Source organism: Saimiri boliviensis, chromosome 1 (assembly GCF_048565385.1).
Source record: "Saimiri boliviensis isolate mSaiBol1 chromosome 1, mSaiBol1.pri, whole genome shotgun sequence".
Lineage (NCBI taxonomy): Eukaryota > Metazoa > Chordata > Mammalia > Primates > Cebidae > Saimiri > Saimiri boliviensis.
Window position 1 is genome coordinate 207,083,216 of NC_133449.1, and position 21,853 is coordinate 207,105,068.

At 38.4% G+C, this 21,853-nt stretch overlaps 1 pseudogene; it reads left to right on the plus strand.

The window, feature by feature from the left end:
* The first annotated feature begins 6,135 nt into the window (after nucleotides 1–6,135).
* Nucleotides 6,136–10,748, plus strand: LOC101031195 (trafficking protein particle complex subunit 2-like; annotated as a pseudogene).
* Nucleotides 10,749–21,853: the final 11,105 nt, after the last annotated feature.

Below are 21,853 nucleotides of genomic sequence, written 5' to 3' on the forward strand. Positions count from 1 at the left end.
TCTAGCAATAGACAGAAACCTCTATGCCTGCAGGAGGACATACCAAGTGAGAGATGGAGTTATGGCAGAGAGTTTATCCATGCCCAAACCATGACAGGTTATAAATGTGACAACTACTGTCAAACCCATGTCCCATGCCGTACCACCCTCCATCTCGCACTATTGCCTCATTAGTCAGCAGTCATGGGAAGCCAGAGCAAGGGGCCTAGGAAACATAGGCGGCAAAAAAATCAGCTTCCTAGGAATAGGGCAGAAAAGGAAAGAGAATTAACTTAGGGTGGGTAAACTGAGAATAACTAGTAAAACTATATGAACACATCAGCAAAGGAAAATTACACAATCATCTCTTTGCAACGTTTTCTGCAAAGAGCTAGCTGGGTAGTAAGTATTTTCTGCTTTTTGGGCTATACAATCTTGGAAACACAAAGTTCTGCCATTTTAGGATGAAAGCAGCCCTCTACTCAATAAACGAGTCTGATTATGTTCCAATAAAATTTTATTTACAGAAATATCAATTTCTAGATATTTGATAGTAGAGCTGTATTTGGCTTGTGGGGTGGTAGTTTGTGGACCCCTAATCCAGTAAAGGAGAAGAAGCATTTGCTGAATATTGCTATTCACTGGAAATTTTTTAAAAAGTATAGTACACAATGGAGAACTCACTGAAAATATTTTCTGAAGATAATGGCAACTTATAACTGTTTTGGTACTGGAAGCTCTATTCAGCATATTAAGGCAAGAAAAAGGAAAAGGCATTAGGATTAGAAAGAAAATTGACCTTATTTTTTATAGGAATAATTGTTCACATAAAGAATTCCTATAAATAAAAATAAAAAATAAATAAGCTAATATTAAAATCGACAAAAGTGTTGGCTAGGTACTTCATAGAAGAGAAAAGCCAAATTGCTCATGCATTTATCTATTGTTTTGTTATTTAAATTTATTATTATTGTTATTTTGCCTCTATATACTTACCTGAGACAGGGTAATTTATAAAGGAAACAAGTTTAATTGAAACACAAGTTCTGCATGCCTTAGGAGGCCTCAGAAAATTTGCAGTCATGGCAGAAGGGGAAGCAAACATGTCTTTCTTCACATGATGGCAGGAAGGAGAAGTGCTGAGCGAAAGGGGGGAAAGCCACTTATAAAACCAACAGATGTTATGAGAACTTACTCACTATCAAGAGAACAGCAGCATGAGGGTCACCATCACCATGATTTAATTATCTCCTACTGGGTCCCTCCCATGACATGTGAAGATTATGGGAGCTACAATTCAAGATGAGATTTGAGTGGGGGATACAACTGAATAATATTTCCTGAATTCTTCACCAGAATCCTAGCCTCTGTGGAATATATCAGGAGGGTTCCAATACCCTCTGACTTGCCGCTGGGATTGGCCAATAGGGATTCCCATGAATGTTTTGGTGGAAGATTAGGTGGGAGAAGAATGAAGTTGAGATATTTATTCTCCTTGTTTCTTTACTCCCTCTGCCTGTTTCTTTCATATAAAAGTCCCTACTATACAAGACTCTATTCTGGGTTTTCCAGTAATTTCTTCCTCCACTCAGCCTTTTAGGCCTAGAGATGAAAACAGTGCTGTGGTTGATAGCCCTGGTTTCTCCTACACTCCATGTACATCTTTGTATTTAGTCTCTTTGATTATCTGAATTTGTCATGTGTTCCCTGTTGGAATACAGGCAATAATAATACTTTAAAATGTCCAATCTCATTAGTAGCCAGAAAATAGAAATAAAATAATTATTAGAGATCATTTAATACCAAGTAGGTTAGCAATAATGAAAGTATTAGAAAGTATGTAGAGCAGATAATACCATCATACAATACTGCTAAGTGTGTAAATTGATACCAAATACCACTATTTAAAAACCAATTTTACATTATAGAGTAAAATCAAAGATGCACAAGTCTATCTATACCCCAGGAATTTTGCACAAGAAGCTGTTTTCAAGAATGTTTATAGCAGGATTTTTTTGTACTAGCAAAACATTGGCAACTTATCCTAGATAAGTAACAATGGACTAGATAATTTGTCATATATTCATATAGAGTACTATATAGCAATGAAATAAATACATTATAGCTGCCAAAGAAAAGCATGAATGAATTCAGGAACACAATAGGGAGCAGAAAACCAACTTGCAGAAGAGGGTGATGTGTGGAAATTTTGTTGAAAATGAAGAGAGAAGCCATGTGTATACCTGGGGGAAGAACATTTTAGGGGAAAGAAACAGCAAGTTCGAAGACGCTGAGGTGTTTCTGTGTTTGGTATTTTTGAGGAAAAGCATGGGGCCCAGGAAACTTAGAACAGACTAAGAGGGAGTATAATAGGACTCAGAGAGGAAGGGGGACAGAGTAAATTGTTTCAAGCCTCACAGGCCATTGTATGAACTCTGTTTTCAGTCTGAGAAAAATGAGAATCATCTGGAGGTACTTGAAGAGCATGCCATGGTCTGCTCCAGGTTTTAAGGAAATCATTCTAGCAGCTGGGAAGGAAATAGACTGACAAAAGGCTATGGAGCATGAGTTAGGAGGCTGTTGCTAATAATTCAGGTAAGATGGAACAGAACAGAGGCCTCGGAGGCAATGCCACACATCTACAACCATCTGATCTTTGAAAAACCTGACAAAAACAAGCACTGGGGAAAGGATTCCCTGTTTAATAAATGGTGTTGGGAAAACTGGCTAGCCATGTGCAGAAAGCAGAAACTGGACCCCTTCCTGACACCTTACACTAAAAGTAACTCCAGATGGATTAAAGACTTAAACATGAAACCTAACACCATAAAAACCCTAGAAGAAAATCTAGGCAAAACCATTCAAGACATAAGTGTAGTCAGGGACTTCACGACCAAAACACCAAAAGCATTGGCAACAAAAGCCAAAATAAACAAATGGGACCTAATCAAACTCCACAGCTTCTACACAGCAAAAGAAACAGTCATTAGGTGAATCAGCAACCAAAAGAAAGGGAAAAAATTTTTGCAATCTACCCATCTGACAAAGGGCTGATATCCAGAATCTACAAAGAACAAAAACAGATTTACAAGAAAAAAATCAAACAAGCCCATTCAAAAGTGGACAAAGGATATGAACAGACACTTTACAAAAGAAGACATACATGAGGTCAACAAACATATGAAAAAATGCTCATCATCACTGGTCATCAGAGAAATGCAAATCAAAACTACATTGAGATACCACCTCATGCCAGTTAGAATGGTGATCATTAAAAAAAATCTGGAGACAACAGATGCTGGAGAGGATGTGGAGAAATAGAAACACTTTTACACTGTTGGTGGGAGTGTAAATTAGTTCAACCATTGTGGAAGACAGTGTGGTGATTCCTCAAGGACCTAGAAATAGAAATTCCATTTGACCCGGCAATCCCATTACTGGGTATATATTCAAAGGATTATAAATCCTTCTACTAGAAGGACACATACACACAAATGTTCATTGCAGCACAGTTTACAGTAGCAAAGACCTGGAACCAACCCAAATGCCCATTGATGATAGACTGGACAGGGAAAATGTGGCACATATACACCATGGAATGCTATGCAGCCATCAAAAACGATGAGTTCGTATCTTTTGTAGGGACATGGATGAACCTGGAAACCATCATTCTCAGCAAACTGACACAAGAGCAGAAAATCAAACACCGCATGTTCTCACTCATAGGTGGGTGTTGAACAATGAGAACACATGGACATAAGGAGGGGAGCATCACATACTGGGGTCTGTTGGGGGGAAATAGGGGAGCAACAGCAGGGGGTGGGGAGTTGGGGGGAGATAGCATGGGGAGAAATGCCAGATACAGGTGATGGGGAGGAAGGCAGCAAATCACACTGCCGTGTGTGTACCTATGCAACAATCTTGCATGTTCTTCACATGTACCCCAAAACCTAAAATGCAGTTAAAAAAAAGAAATAAAAATACCAAAAAAATAATAATAATTCAGATAAGAGATGATGATGGCAACAATAGCAAAGGAAGTGATAAGAAATGGTTATTATCTGTTATATGTTGAAGCTGCATTATGCGGAATTTGCTAACATATTGGATGTAGGGATTTAGAGGAAGAGAAGTGTCTATGATTACGCCAAACACTTTTGGCTTACATAACTAGAAGGATGGAGTAACTGATAACTAAGATGAGGACGACTGGGAGAAGCATGTTTGAGGAGGAAAAGAGAAGTTCAGTTTTTAACATGTTGAGTTTGAGATGTTTATTATACATCTAAGTGCATCTGTTGAATAGTCATTTGGATATAAGATCTGGCCTTCAGGGGTTAGGAATTCAGCATTCATTTATACGCAGTTTAAAACTCAAAAAAAAAAAAAAGGCCCCACACAAACAGCAAAAACAAACAAACAAAAAACTCTTGAGTTAATACGTGTCCCTTTAGGAAGGCTAAGACGTTTTCGTTGCTACAGAGATCTGCACTTGCCTTTCACCTGCCACATTTCTGGTTAATAATTGCTAGGTAGTGATTTAAAGCTTCCCACGAGTGATTATACATACTGAATAGCGTTATTTACATTCCTTGCGAGAACAAAGAGAGGCTCAAATAACTTTCCTAACTTTATGAAGGATGGCAGTGGAGCATTCTGCTTCCTGCCCCTTTCTGATGGATATGGTTGATGTTAATACATTTAAGGAACCGAAAATAAAGCAGACAAGTTCTCAAGAATCTCATTTTTATCGGGCAGTGAAAACTGAATGTGGTAGAACAGTGGTCTCTGCAGTAACTTGTTTGCAATCACATATTACTTTGTCTTTGCCAATGAAATTACAACCCAGTGTAATTTATATAGAAGATGTAAAGTTGGTTAAATATCATTTTCCTATTTTCATCTTAATTTGCAACTTGAAAACTGGAGAGAACTTTTTCCTTCAGAATAAGAATCAGAAGTTATTTGGAATATTTTCTATTCCACCTCACAAACGAGGTTATTAGCCTTTAATTCCAAATCTTTATTTGATTTCCTGCAGTGAATATTAATAGAACTTAAAATTCTTAGCACTGCAAGTAATTTTTACTACGACACCTGAATTATCAAGGTTATTAAGACACAGAGCTTTGCTGAAGCAACATGACAATTCAGTTCACTCCAAAATGGGGAAGTTGTGTTTGGCTCCAGTAGTGGATATGTGTGTTATTCCAACTATGATGAATCACTGGAAGATCATGTGTAACTGGGGAATACAGTGAGCATGTAAGACAGCAAAGCAGCAGAAAATAGGATGTTTTCTGATCTCTACCCACTCACAATTTAGCTCTTTCTTTGGCTAGATTCACTTCCCCCCTCTGGGAAGCTTTCAGTCCTTTCTTTAGGTTTTCAATCTCAAAGATTGCAGCTCCCTGAGTTGAGAAAGCTAACGGGTTAGAGCGGGTTATCTTTGGCAAGGCACAGCACCAGGTAGGGGAATTATCCATGGACAGACTTTCACACACAACAAAACCTTTCCCATGTCTGTGAGCCTCTCCCTAAGCAGAGAAGTCAATGTTGAGGGACACCTTCAGGAAGGTAATAGAGCTGTCCCAAGCAGGACATATTCAGTGTGTTTTCACAAATATGAAACTAAGGAATTACCTTAGTGAGGCCATTGATAGTAGTAGTAATAATTCAGTATTGAAGGAGCCATGACTCAGTTGTGGAAGCCATGAATGCATTTCCCTGTGTCCTCACTGTGGCAGGGAGTTTTCAGGCCTTTGAGATAGCTAATTATTTACCTGAAGATGATTGTACAGTTTTTTTTCTTTAAATAAAATGTTTTATTGAGATATAATTCACATTCCATAAAATTAACTCATCTAAAGTGAAAAGTCAATGGCGTATAGTATTCACAGAGTTACGCAAGAATGATCACAATTTAATTTTAGGACATTTTATCACCTCAGAAAGAAATCCCATACCCATTGGCAGCCCCTCACCATCCACCACTTTAGCTCTAAAAAACACCAATATATTTTCTGTCTCTATAGACATTGCAACTACTGGCCCTTTTGTATAAATAGAATCATACAATACGTGGGCCTGGAGTCAGCTCCCAGTTCTGGGAGCTGCCTGATTTGCAAATTGTTCTTTGCTCAATAAAACTATGTAAAATTTAATTTGTCTAAAATTTTTCTTTTAGCAGGTGCTATCAGAAGTGGGATTCACAGTAGAGTTTCCAGTGACCACCAGGAGTTTCAAGTGACCAAATGAGCTACCTTCTGGACCCAGTTCATTCATTGCTCTCACACAACCACTGCGGATTGTGAGTAAGTTTTCTCTTGAATTCCAAATTTCCATGGATTTTTGTTTTAAGCTATCTGACTCCGAGAAAATGTTAGGTCTGGACTAAGTTTGGAAGTTGTGGCAGAAACTGGACTGGGTCCAGGATAAAATTAGATACAATAACTTACTAGATTGAATCCAGTTAGAAGCTTCAGATGTCTGACTGTGTCAGACAAAAATCGGCATTAAATGACAATTACAATAGGAGCGGCAAACTTCAGCTTTTAGGGATTTTATGGTTTCTTTTCTTTTCTTTTTTTTTACACTGAAGTAGGAAAACGTTATTGGCAAAGTTATCAAGGTTATCTTAGAACCAAAGACAAAGACAAGATTCTGTGAAAATGGGATTTTAATTTCTGAAGAACTGAGTACTCCACCTTGTGGCTGTACTTATTTTACATGGACTGTATGAGTATTAGACTCCCAAAACAGCAAATGCTTACAAAACCGACAAAATCTTACTAAAGATAATTTAAAATTATAGTAGAACATTCTGTGTGAATAGGATTACATTTTAAGAAATGCATTTAAAAATGAAGCCTCCTGAATTAGGCTTATTCAGGGATGTCTAGTCATATGCAGAAGCTGCTAAGAAGATTTCAAAATTTCTCTTGCCTCTTTTAAAAGAGATTTTACAAAACAAAAAGCTTAAGTGCTTCATTGATAAGGCAAGTTAAGTATGATAACCTTTTGATTTAGTTATGTTACTGGAAAGGGATCCTGATTCAGACTTTCAGAGAGGGTTCTTGGATCTCAAATAAGAAAGAATTCAGAGTGAGTCCATAGTGCAAAGCAAAAGCAAGTTTATTAAGAAAGTAAAGGAATAAAGAATGGCTACCTCATGGGCAGAGCAGCCTATTTTTATGATTAAAAAAAAATTATTTGTGATATGGTTTGGCTATGTCCCCACCAAAATCTCATCTTGAATTCCTGAGTGTTGTGGAAGGGACCTGGTGGGAGGTGACTGAATCATGAGGGCAGGTCTATTCTATGGTGTTTTTATGATGATGGGTGAGTCTCACAAGGTCTGATGGTTTTATAAGAGGAGTTTCCCTGCACAAGCTCTCTATTTGACTGCTGCCCACCATGTAAGATGTGACTTGCTTCTCCTTGCCTTCCATCATGATTGTGAGGCTTCCCAGACATGTGAAACTACAAGTCCATCAAACCTCTTTCTTTTGCAAATTGCCCAGTCAGCAGTGTGGAAATGTGCTAAACAAGCAGTGAATTATTCATGAGTCTTCCAGGAAAGGGGCAGGCAATTCCTGCAAATGTGGGGTCCTCACTTTTTTAGGCCATATAGAATAACTTTCTGACATTGCCATGACATTCGTAAACCATCATGGAGCTGGTGGGAGTGTAACAGTGGGGAAGACCAGAGATCACTCTCATTGTCATCTTGGTTTTGGTGGGTTTTAGCTAGCTTCTTTACTGTAAGCTGTTTTATCAACAAGGTCTTTATGACCTGTATTTTTGTGCTGACCACTTCCTATCTCATCCTGTGACTAAGAATGACTTACCCTCCTCGGAATGCAGCCCTATAGGTCTCAGCTTCATTTTACCCAGCCCCTAGTCAAGATAATGTTGCTCTTTCATTCAGATGTCTCTGACGAGTTACTCTTACTGTCTGCATGTGAAAACAGAAATGCATAAAGTATAAAAGGTGAAGTAGGTAAAGTAGGCAAAGTAGGCTTACTTCTTTTTCTCAGTTATCCATTCTGAGTCCAGACATAGAAAATGCCTTTTTTGTTCTAGTCATTAATGGGCCCTACCTTGAACTCAGTAGGACCACCCATTCAACTAATTTGATTTCCAAAATATCTTTGTGTCAGTAAGCTGGCTATTTTGAAACTCTCTTGTAAAATAAGTTTACATCAATAAAGGAAGTCTTCATTTGTAAGGGTGTTTCCTCCATTCACTGGGAAGAGAGACTGAGTCACTAGAAATTCTCACAATGGAAAAGTCATTAATTTACATTTGCATAACAAGGCTTTACTTTGTTTAACGTGATTTTCTAGTTTCTTCACTGGTCCTTTGCCTCTACCCTCCTTCTTTGTTTTGGGCAAACTTAGGCCAGAAGTAGTAAGTGGTTTTGGGGAAAGATGAATGGGCCCTTAAAAGAAGGATGGGTGCTAGTTTGTGACAAGGTCCATCTGGGTGTAATGAAGTCTCCTCTCCTGCCGTAAAAGTTTATCTTCCCTGGTTGCTGGAACTCTCAAGGGAGAAGACAATTGACAACTGAGTTCTGGAAAATCTGTCTTTAGGCCAGGCATGGAGGGTCATGCCTGTAATCCTAGCACTTTGGGAGGTGGCTCAGGAGTTCAAGACCACTCTGGGCAGCATGGGGAAACCCCATCTTTACTAAAAACACAAAAATTAGCTGGGCATGGTAGCAGGTGCCTGTAGTGCCAGCTACTCGGGAGGCTGAGGCAGGAGAATCACTTGAACCATGGAGACAGTGGTTGCAGTGTGCTGAGCTTGTGCCACTGTACTCCAGCCTGGGTGACAGAGTAAGACTCCGTCTCTAAAAACAAAACAAAAAACCAGAAAATCTGTCTTTAGAGAGGTAAGAATTCATAAAGCCTCATGGGTTACATATTGGTAACAATAATATACGAAGGCAACGTATTTTCAGGTGATGTTTTCTGAACTTTTACAATGTCTAGCTTTTTTTAATGATGTTGGGAACAGGTTTATAATGTTGGGAAAAATTCACACAGAGACGATAGATTACTGAGCAAGGCTAGTTTACTTCCTGCAGGAAGGGTGCGACTCACTGGCAGTCTTGCCACAAGAGCACACCTGAACAAAGGAGACAGGGACATTTATAACTTTCATAACCTGACTCAATCGCCCTACTGCTGTGTCCAGTTTCCATTTCCCAGAACGGGACCTCACATTCTATGCTTGACCCAATTGGCCAAAACCTTGGAAATTTCCTGAATAGATAAGGGGGAAGAGGAGTAAGAAGAGGAAGCCAGTCAGGAGAAGGTCAGGAGGGTTTCCAAATAAGGAATGGCATGCACCAGGGGTTGGAGCTTGCCCAGTTCTGTTCAGACATGCTGGAGAGAGTCAAGGTAACTAATTTAAGATGTAGCTGATTTAGAGAACGGGTATATGTTTATGCTAATAGTGGATCATGGCCATAGAGCAAGAGATTATAACTCTTTATAATGTAGTCTAAGCTATAAACTTTGAAGAAGAACTTTCCCATCTCTCATAGTGAGAAATTCAAACATAATTGTTAAGAATGTATAAACTAGGTGAATGTAAACAGCATGAAAATGTGTAAATAAACTTGTCATTGTTTCAAAAAATTTTTTCAGCAATTTAAAACCTTAAAGTTAGTTCCTTATAATATATCTGAGTCATTTCTAAATTAACATACTGAAACATTCATTATTAATCATAAGTTTATGTATTTCAACATCCTGTTTTTATATAATACAGAGAAGCTAAATATGTTTGGATCCATTAATAAATATTTAAAAATTGAGGAAATAGAGTTTTATAAAAGCCATAAAATGATTTCATCTATAACTACTGAAATGAAATAAGACAATTCAAAGCTACTTACAACCTAGGTTTTTCACTGGAAATTGAAGTTACTAAGAGCTAAAATTTTCTTTAATATATGTAATTAAAACTAGTAATAATAAGTGAAACAATTCTCTATGCAAAGTGTAAAAAAATCATATTTTTTGGTGAGAATGGTAATAAGGAAGGCATAAAAATGAAATTTTTGTTAGAAAAAGTGATTTTATCTAGTTCAGAGGTTATTTAAATGTTGTTTCAGATTGTGTTTCCGTTGTCGGCCTCTTCTGCAGTAGGACCTTCTCCCCCAAATGTGACAACCAAAAATGTCCTCAGACATTGCCAGATGTTTCTCAGAAGCAAGATCACTCCAGGTTGAGGTCCACAGAGGAGCCATATATTGAAGACCATGTCTGGGAGCTTCTACTTTGTAATCATTGGCCACCATGATAATCCAGTTTTTGAAATGGAGTTTTTGCCAGCTGGGAAAGCAGAATCCAAAGACAACCATCGTCATCTAACCAGTTCATAGCTCATGCTGCTCTCAGCCTCGGAGATGAGAACATGTGGCTGTCGAACAACATGTACTTGAAAACGGTGGACAAGTTCAATGAGTGGTTTGTGTCAGCATTTGTCACTGCGGGGCATATGAGATTTATTATGCTTCATGACATAAGACAAGAAGATGGAATAAAGAACTTCTTTACTGATGTTTATGTTTTATATATAAAGTTTTCAATGAATACATTTTATGAACCCAATTCTCCTATTCGATCAAGTGCATTTGACAGAAAAGTGCAGTTTCTTGGGAAGAAGCACCTTTTAAGCTGAATGCAGGAAACTCTGAAACAAACAATGTCACCACAGTGGTGTATACTCAGGAATGTGTGCATTATAAGTTACTTGATTAAATAGCCTGGAAAACTTTTGTGTAGTCTCAGCTTATCTAAACCTAATGAAATTCCTTTTATATTCAAAAATCATACATTCTTTCTCATGTCACGTATCAATTGGTATTTCCTTGTGAACAGTGTTATTTATAAAGAGCTTGTTATCAAAAATAAGCATTTTTATTTAAAAATTGGGAATAAGCTTTTGACTTGCCCAATTCAGATAGGTTAATCTTTTGCTTTTTTGAGATGGAGTTTCACTCTGTTGCCCAGGCTGGAGTGCAATGGCGTTTTTGCCTCTGCAACCTCCACCTCCCGACTCCAAGCGATTCTCCTGCCTCAGCCTCCCGAAGTGCTGGGATTACCAGTGTGAGCCACCGTACCCAGCCCAGATAGGTTGATCTTATGTAACGATCTCAAAACAAATGTCATAGTCAAGATTTGGTAGATAGATTGAAAACTATTTAAAACTAAAATATTCTGCAGTTGGGAAGGAAATGTGATAGCACGTAATAAATCATAGATCAAGACTTCCTTGTTATCACGAAACTCTTACTTTTCTTAATTGGGTTTTTGTTTTGCTTTGTTTTACTTAAGCCTACCACTTTCAATTTGCAGAATAATGCTGCAAATAGAATTTCACAATCAATAGCTTTTGTGGGCAACTCAATGGGGTATTGAATTTGCCATGCCAAACTCAGATCTTTACATAACCTAAGGTGTCCTTTGGTTAACCCATTGGGTAACTTTAGCAACAGCTCAACATAACTTGTTCAAATTGTACTAGTGGTAAGATTTCTAGCCCCATTTGTTCTCACTTACTGTTTTAACTCAATAATGAGATGCAAGAACCAGAAACAATGAACATATTCTAAGAAAGATTTGCACCAAATCCCAATGGAGTTTATTGCAAATTGACTTATGTGCCAGGGACTTTTATGCTTTTTTAGCCTGTAATAACTCCACCACAGACTCTGTCAAGAAACTGAACCATTTCAGATAGTGTATCACTAAAATAAAGCTGGAAAAGGGGTTTTGTGTGCACCTATGGGGTATACTTTTATTTGTGGTGGATTTTACAGTGAATCTTATACATGGGCAAACATATGCCTTGATATATGAAAGACAAATGCACACGGTAGGCTAGGAATTCTATTTTTTATTTTTGTTTTTTGAGATGTGGTCTTGTTCTGTCATCCAGGATGAGGTGCAGGGCAAGATCATGGTTCACTGTAGTCTTGACCTCCAAGGCTCAAGCAATCTTCTTGCTTCAGCCTCCCAATTAGCTGGTATTATAGGTATATACCACCATGCCTAAATTTAAACAAATTTTTTGTAGAGATGGGGGTCTCCCTATGTCACCCAGGTTGATCTCAAACTCAAATGATCCTCCTGTCTTACCTCCCAAAGTGCTGAGATTACAGGCATGAGCCACCATGCCTGGCCTGGGCTTGGAATTTTTTTTTTTTTTTTTTTTTTTTTTTTTTTTTTTTTTTTTTTGAGACGGAGTTTCGCTCTTGTTACCCAGGCTGGAGTGCAATGGCGCGATCTCGGCTCACCGCAACCTCCGCCTCCTGGGTTCAGGCAATTCTCCTGCCTCAGCCTCCTGAGTAGCTGGGATTACAGGCATGTGCCACCATGCCCAGCTAATTTTTTGTATTTTTAGTAGAGACGGGGTTTCACTATGTTGACCAGGATGGTCTCGATCTCTCGACCTCGTGATCCACCCGCCTCGGCCTCCCAAAGTGCTGGGATTAAAGGCTTGAGCCACCGCGCCCGGCCTGGAATTTTAATCATACATTTCTTGCTCCATAATCATTTAGCAACAAAACATTGGTCCACTCTTGTTAACCTACATCTTAAATTAAAGAGAATATTGCCAGAAAGCTTTTATGCTTCTGTATGGGCATATTTGTTACATCTCTTTAATCTATGACTTAGAGTAAATATAAATGAGGCAAGGATTAAAAATGTATCCTGCATATAGACTCTATAGCAGATTCTACTGCAAAGACTATAACTTCACAACAGACTTTTAACATTTATCTTGCTTAAGTTATGCTAGATAATAGAATTACTCTAGATTACCAACTGGCTAACCAGAAAGGAATCTGTACAGTTGCTGACACTTCTTTTTGCACACATAGACGAATACATTGATATTATAGATTCAGTCACAGGAAATTAACAAACAGGCTTCTTGGTTAAAACAAGTAGACTCTTCATCTGTCCCATTCGTTGATTTATTTGATTTTAGTTGGTTTGATTCATAGAGAACCTGGCCTACGAACATACTCCCAAATGTTGTTACTATCTTTCTGATAATCTTAATAGAGTCTTAATAGTAGTCTTATTGGTCTGCTGTATTCTTCAAAAAGTTTTGAATATTGCATGTAGTCACATGTAGATCATCAATGGTGTGTCTTGGACTGGAACAATTAAAACTCAAAAAATTTATGATCATGAGGACATCATCACCTATTAATGATGTACTGAGACTAAAAACCCACAATGATGGTAACTGAGAGTAATGCTGATGCCTAAGTTTTGGTCACATGTTCACCTTAGTGAGAAACTGACCAAAAGGGGCAAATTATGAAACAAAATTATGGGAAGCCATTATTTTGGATTGAGCTCCTGCACTAGGTACCAAGGGACCAGACTAAATCAAAATGAAGTCACTCATACTAAGTGCCACAGAATGAAACTGCAAATTTAAGGAAAGAGATAGATCCCCAAACAGACCAGTTTCTTTTCTCTTGAAAACAGGATATTCCAGTACAGTAAGAAAGTCCCCTCTGCTCTAACCCTTACAAAAAGTAAGCTGAAGTAACTTTATGTCAACAAACTTCTATTTCTGTTGTTTGGTTTCATTATTCCCACCTTACAAAACCTACTGTTCTGCTGTTTCCCAGTAGGATTTGAAACCAAATAAGTCCATCTACAATGCTGACAGGGAGTGATGTCAATGCTTAAAGTTTGATCAATCTTTTAAAATTGAGTGGATGACCAAAGGCGGGAATTGTTAAATTAAATTTGGACAAAATCTGCTCATGCGGATTTTAGATTTTGCCTAACGGTGTCTCTGTGCATAGTGAACTCTAACCTAACTTTATATATAAACCAACAGTAACCTACTCTTATAATAACTAGCCAATCACAGCAGCTGAACTTCAGTCAACCATAGGCAGCTAACTGTTCAAACTGTGTTCAAATAAGGCAAACAGCCAGATCATGTGGCAGCCCTGGAATCACTTTGAACTGATTCTGGTTCTGGAGGCTGCCCAATTTGCCAGTCATCCTTTTCCCAATGAAACTGTGAAATTTAATTTCTGTGAAGCTTTTCTTTTTTTTAAAAAAAAGAAACAGCCAAAACCTAGGCGCCTAGGATCAAGTAACATTTTATCACTTTTTAGTCACGATGCAGCACAAAAGCCATCACCAGAAGCCAGGGTCATGCCCTTGAACTTCCCAGCCTGAAGAATCAGGACCTAAATAATCCCTTTTTCTTTACAAATTGTACAGTCTCAGATATTCTGTTACAATGACACTTAACAGACCAAGACACCATTCTTTCCATTAAGTTCCCACTGCCAATCTCCAAGGTTACTTCACCTCAACATTTTATTCAGTGGCCTGCCTGACTCCAGTTTATCTTCAGTCCCCTTTCCAATGTCACCTTCTGTCCATACCAGTTTACTTCCTTAATATTTTTATTGTGTCACTACTCATTTGAAGAAAAAATGTGACTATTTCTATTTCTTATCACATGAACAAACACACACAAACAAAACCTAATTTCACAAAGTTCACTCTATTCTGGGCCTGCCAAATAGTGGAATACTATTTCTCAAAATAATTCTATTTCCTTAATCAGAGCACTGTTCCATGGGTTTACTGTGTTCATGTTCATTTATGCCTCTCTTCTTCACTTAGTGCCATTACCTGAGGTTTCCACCTTATTGTTTTTACCATTCTACTTCCAATCTTTCTTGTTTTTAGAAGCTTAGTTCTAATCGTACCTACTTAATGTATCAGTCTGTTCTTGAATTGATATAAAGAAATACCCAAGACTGGGTAAGTTATAAAGAAAAGAGGTTTATTTGGCTAACAGTTCTGCAGGCTGTACCGGAAGCATAGTGGCTTCTGCTTTGGGGGAGGCATCAGGAAGCTTTTAGTCATGGCAGAAGGCAAAGAGGGCACAGGAATTTTACATGGTGGGAGCAAGAGAGAGAGTCTGGGGTAAGGTGCTGCACACTTTTTAACAACCAGATCTCACAAGAACTCTGTCACAAGAACGGCACCAAGGGGCTGGTTCTAAACCACTCAGGAAGAAACCACTGCTGTGATCCAATCGCCTCCCAGGAGGCCCCTTCAGCATTGGGATTATAATTTGACATGAGATTTAAATGGGGACACAGATCCAAGCCATATCAAACTGACAATTTCAATGTTCATAGTTTTCATTTTTCTGTTCAAATTAATTAATCTTTGTACTGTGTAAGATATACTGTTATAAATGGTTCTCTAATTGTTTCTTATTTGCTAGTCATTTATTTTCAATAAGGCTGTAATTTTTTAAGGAGAAGAACCATGTTCTGCTTGTAATTCTGTATAGTACATTACATAGAGCTCATGATAGGGTAGGCAGTGAATGAATATTTGTTGCCTAGATGACTGGTTTATTAATTTAAACAAGAGACAATGCAACATAGGTCAATATAAATTTAGCCAGGAAGCTAGTTAGACAGAAGACTACACAGTAATAAATAATCATTTAACCTTTTTGACACTCACTAGGTTTTTAAAATATTCCTCCTGCTTTAAATATGCAAACCCAGCACACTTCAATCATTTTCTTTTTGGTGTGTTAATAATGTCTCTGTTGGTGAAGAGGATACAGATACTGTCAGTATTTATGTGACACCTGAGTTCCAGATATTTTTTTTGGAGACGGAGTTTCGCTCTTGTTATCCAGGCTGGAGTGCAATGGCGCAATCTCAGCTCACCGCAACCTCCACCTCGAGTTCCAGATATTTTAAAATATTTGGATACTTGGCATGATGTAGACATAACTACTGAAAGACTGACTGTATTTTATTCTACTTGAAGACAGCCATTATCCACTAAATAATACCTATTTTTGAATGCACCAATCCACACAAATTTTTTACTTTTACCACCAGATGTCAGTCATTCACTGCAATGCTAATAACTACCCTGAAGAACTCTTTATGAGGAATCTACGTATGTGGATATCTCCCTCATCTCTCCTTCTCTCACCGTCTCTTCCACTCCTTTCTGTGACTGTAAGTCTGTTTATAAATCAATTGTCAATTGGTTATCTATTTATATATTTATAATCCACATATCTATTCTAATCTACAATTAAAAGTAGATACTAGGTATTTTGAGAAAATAACCTCATAAAATGTCTAAGTATTTACATATACAAATATGAAAGTGACACTAAAATATTTTATACGCTATGCTCTGGAATTCAGGCTCCTTTTAGCCCAGTAACTTTGAGACCAATGCAACATTTTACAGCCGTTTTTTTTTCAGGACATACTTTCACTTCTCACTTAGACCTTCGTTTTTTGAAACTTTTATTAGATTCTTATTGCTCTGGAATTAAATTCTTACTGGAAGAGTATTAATGACATAATGAGAAAAATGATATGATACTTGATTTTTTGATAGGTATGTGATAGATATGATATAGCGATTTTTTTAAATCACTAGGGTGATTTAAAAAGCTAATTTACTACTAGAGAACTGTGCAAAGAAAGTTCTCCACTATCAACTTCTACCTACAACTTTCATTTATTTTCTGTTTTCTTGAACATTAACATACACTTTCTATGATTCTTCACTTTGAACTTTGTCAAATGTCTGTCTACATCCATCATGAAACTTAATATGTGAATTTATGCTTTGTTTTCCCTCTAGATTGTGAGATACTTGAGGTTAAGGAGCTTAGCAGATATCCATCAATAAACAAATATTATTTTCTAAACATGAACTGTGGCCAACCTATAGTGGATTGTTTGTCGTTTATTTAGCAACCATTTTCTTTTTCCTATCCAAATTTTGTTTAAGTGGCTAGCACTTCTCCTGTGGAACCATGGACCATTCTTTGCAATGGATTAGCACAGAAATGACCGCGTGATGCACGTGACAGAAACCGTCTCAGAGACTTCAAGGAAAAGTTTCCTCTCTTGAAATAGTGAGCTGCAAGGACTAATGGTTAAGTTGTTGCTATCTGTTGTTATTTCTGAGAAAAAAAAATGCTAGTGTCCTTGTGTTTCTGAATCCTTTTGGGGATTGATATAGATATGGGGTGCATAGAGGAGTCTATCTCTTTAACTTTTTACAGACACCAATTACAGACATTTTTATATCACATAGAAAAACATTCTAGAGAATAAAGCCAATACTGAGGAAAGCAGAGCTATGGGCTGGAGATACAAAAAAAGAGAAAGAGATAGAGACACAAAGACATGCACAAACACGTTTGCACAGAGAGAGAGAGAGAGAGAGAGAGATAAAAATTAAATACAAAATTTAAAACTTCCCTTTGAAAGACAAGGCTGAGAGAATGAAAAGCTTGCCCACATACTAAGAGAAAATATTTGCAAATCATATGTCTGATAAAGAGCTTTTATCCAGCATTTATATAGAACAATACTCCTTTTCCTAAGAATTCAGACTAACTTGAGATTTTATTCCAAGTGTAATTTGTTATTTTTTTCATTCTGTTCAATAAAGAAAACACATTTTTACTTTTACTAACAAATCTCAGCATATAAACATGTATGATAAAATCAAGTATGTAAAATGCAGTTGCAGTCCAATTCCTTCTCAAGGTTTTGAAACACTTCTAGGTATATCAGCCTGGCTTTCCAGCCCATCCACTACTGCTACCCTTAACTATCCTGAGTGCAATGGAATATAGCCCTGTTGTTAATCACCTACAAGCATTTTGCAATAATCCTCCTCTACTTACTCAAATACTGTCTTTTTAATGAAGACTTTCTGCTCTTCAATAACAATTTGATGACATTTTACATGTGTTTTTCTTATGCCTTATACTCTAATTAGTTATAAGCTTATTTTAGCTACCTTACTAGATTACAGACCCATTAGGGGTTCTGTGCTTTTTTAATCTTTGTATTTTGCAGAAAAACTTAATTAATGTCTGTTGAATGAATCCTTTACCTTTCTTTTATTTACTTTTAATTGGATTACCTGGGTACCATATTTTATCACAGATGTGAGAATTGTGGTTTTGTTTTTAAGAAAGGATCTCTTTCTTTCAAATGGAGGCCAAACAAGTCTCAGAAAAAGACTCTGGAAATTTGAAACTCCAGAAGATTTCTAAGAATTCTATGACTTTTGGGAAATATAATACAAGAGAAAATAAACTCCGAAAATTCAAAGTGCCAGAAATGAAATTAACCTAAGGAGGCATTGGAATTAGTATAACTAGATTAGTTCATTCTTTTATTTGAGCCTCATTAAAAAAAATCTATTAATGTATGATGGAGCTGCCCAGCTGGGGACTATATTTTAGTTTTGTTCTTTTTTTTTTACTAAGAAAAAAAGAAATACAGTAAGAGGTAAAATGTGCATGCCATTCAAATAAATCTCAATAGAGCCAGGGTATTGCCCTTTACCACTGTGCCTAAGAACTTAGTCTTTTGTTTGTGAGACATTCAGCAGTGTTTGCTAAATAACAAACAGGTGTCAGAAGTCGCCTTCGAATCGTGGAAGGAAGTGTCTCTGGTTAGGTAGAGTTGGGTACTTGAGACTCACAAGAGTATCTTTGAGAAAGGGATACGGGGCACAAGAGCCAGCCCATCTCTAGTAAAGAAGGACTGATGTAACTCCGGTTTTGAGATTTAAGAGCAGAAGCTCCTGATCCCAATATGGATTATAAGAAGGGAAGCCAGGTCATAATTTTGTGTCCATGAAGCACAGATATGAGAATCAGCACTGACCAAAGACTCTTGGGCCTGTGTGAACTGAAATAACCTAGCACTAAAAAGATCGACCCGTAGAAACCACCCACAGCACTCAGGGAGGGTGGTCTGAATTAGGGCAGCTAGCAAGGGAGCAAGTATTTTTAGAACTGATGAATTAATAGATAGGAGTCTTCATCAGTGACATCATGAGGTAGCAAGGAGCAATTGCAGAATGGTTGCCTTATACCTGAGTATGCCATTTTTGCATCTGGAAATCTACCAGAGTCTATCCATGCCTTTTAAAGGGACATATGTTTTTTCTTTTGTCTTCTTGTTTTTTGTCTTTATTTTTTATTTTTATTATTTCTTTTTTTATTTTTATTTTTCTTTCTCCAGAGGAGGGAAAGAGGGGGAAGCCAACCAATGAAAGTCTGATAATTGACTTTTTGCCAACAAGAGTGGTAAAGACATGAGTAATTAAGTAGAAAAACAAGATATTTGACCATATTTATACCATGAATTTTGAGTGCATGTCATATTGCTCACAAATAAAATGAGGAAATTATTTTATGCACCTGAATGGATGGTGCCAAATTCTCTTAGGTTGGGAGGGTTAGACTCAGCCATTTACAGAAGAATGCAAGCTAATAAATAAAGATAATATGTTAGAATTAGAAAATCATTATCTGAGAACTCCCTCAAAATTATGGATTCAGAAAAGGGTGGAGACAACAGAACATTGTAATTTGCTTGCATGCTTGTTTCACAATAAATAGTATTCACTGAACATCAAATTTTGGTTCTTGATCATTTTGTCTCTTTTATTCACTGGATGCTTCCATCAATCTTTTTTGGGTAAATATCAGAGTATAAAGATAGCTTTTAAGCCTCAAATCTCTGCTCTTGGACATCTCTATATTTTTTGGTTTTGATTGTTATTTCAGCAAAACAAAGTTTAACATTTCTTCTGGTATTCAATATCGTTTGTGGGAATTTGTGGCTACCTTCATATATGCATTGGTATAGACTTAATCATAAAATGTCTCATTTTAATGTAATAATTTAAACATTACACAAATAGCTATTATAGTAAACCCTATTATCTGAGAAATATTATGGTTAAGTGTTAAGATCCAATATAACAGTAGTGAATATCCACTTTTTTTTCCTCCATAGAATCTGCTCTTATTCAACTAGCAATAGTATCCTGTTTTCTTCAGGAAAACCAATCTTTCCGCACCATCAGGGTAGTTACTGTGGAGCATAACTCTGCCCCTGGCTCCATGGAGGCTTGGCTAATCCAGCATCACATTTTCCTTGGCGTCAATGACTGGTTCTGGGGTTGGTACATTACTATAGTTTGAGTACGGTTTGTTCCGACCCAATTTCATATTGAAATTTGGTCCCCAGTGTCAGAAGTGGAACCTAACAGCAAGTGTTTGGGTCATGGGGGCAGATCCCTCATGAGCAGATTAATGCCCTCTGTTGTGGTGAGTTCTCAGTCTATTATCTCCCTCCAGGACTGGTTGTCAAAAGAAGCCTGACACCGTCTCCCCTCTCTCTTGCTTCCTCTTTCCCCATATGATCTCTGCATATGCTGGCTCTCCTTCACCCTCCACCATGAGCAGAAGCAGCCTGAGGCCCTCACCAAATGCAGATGCCAGTTCCATGCTTCTTGTAGAGCCTGCTGAGCCATGAGCCAAATATACCTCTTTCATGTATAAATTACTCAGCTTTAGGTATTATTTTATAGTAACACAAAACCAACTAAGATACACATGAACCAAATTAGGCCAGTTAGTGTATTGGAACTCTTTGGAAAAAGAAGCTACATATGTCAGAGTAAATGCTGGTAGTATCTAAATATAGAACTACTGGCTGCCACCTCTCTTTATTACTGATGACAGCCATGGCCAGTCTAGGAACAGGCTGCCATGACTCTGACTGCCACTGGGGAGGCGTAGCCAGGGCTGCATGCCCCATGGAACCTGCAGGAGCCTGGAACAGGCAGAAGCCTTGCCTCCTTCCAAGGTGGAGGGGGCTGTAACTGCCCAGTCATGACTGTGGACCTAGCCATCTCTGCATCTTCCAGGGCCCAGGAAGCCCTGCTTGCCCCCACATGCTTAGAAGTGCCTGTTTTCACTGCCTGGCCTCTCCCTGATCCTGGCACCCACTGTGATTTCAGAGCAAAGATGAAGCCAAGTCCAGGTGCTGTCATGACCTGGCTGGGTGTGTACATGCTTGGAGCAGTGCTGACATGCCAGCCCCCTGCCACCCTGGCCCCCTCTGGACTTTGGGCATTAATGAGCACAGCAGGGAGGCAGAGAGGTTGGTGAGGGCAGCTTGGTGTAAGCCAGCAGGTGCCCCTGAGCATTAACAGTTTGGATGTCAGGGACAGCAGATTAAAGGCAGAAGGAGGCAGACAGGCTTCTGGGCAGAAAGGGGCAGGTCTTGGGTGAAGCCCCACCTTCAGGTCTGGGATGGCATGAAGCCTGAGGCTTAAACTGCGAGTTCCGAGGACCAGAGTGAGAACTTATGGTGCTTTTTCTAGCTTGCCCATGGCTACCCATGGACCAAACAACATGTACTTCCTCTCCTCCAAAACCCATAAAAACCCTGGACTCAGTCAGACTAGGGCATCAGGAGGCTCTTCCTGCAGAGAAAAACTACTCGCTGTGGGTCTCCTCTCAGCTGAGTTGGGCAGACGTTGGAAGGACCTGCCTGCAGAGAGGAGCTACCTGCTGTGGGTCTCCTCCTCTCAGCTGAGAGCTGAGCAGATGTCAGGATGATATCCCTGCATTGAGGAGCTCACCCACTCCAGTTCTCCTCTCCACTGAGAGCTGCACTCATTAGGATGACCTGCCTGCAGAAAGTAGCTACTCATTTTGGGTCTCCTGAGAGCTGTACTGTCACTTAATAAAGCACCTCCTCACCTTACTCACCCTCCAGTTGTCCACATACCTCATTCTTCCTGGACGTGAGATAAGAACATGGGACCTGCCTAATGGTGGAACTGAAGAGTGGTAACACAAACAGGGCTGAAGCATACCCCTTGCTCACCATGTTATGGGTGACAAGAAGGAGAGAAGAAAGAAGGAGAGATAAGCTGTGGCCCTTCGAGGAGCCCAGACCTAGGAGCTCCTGAGCCAGGGC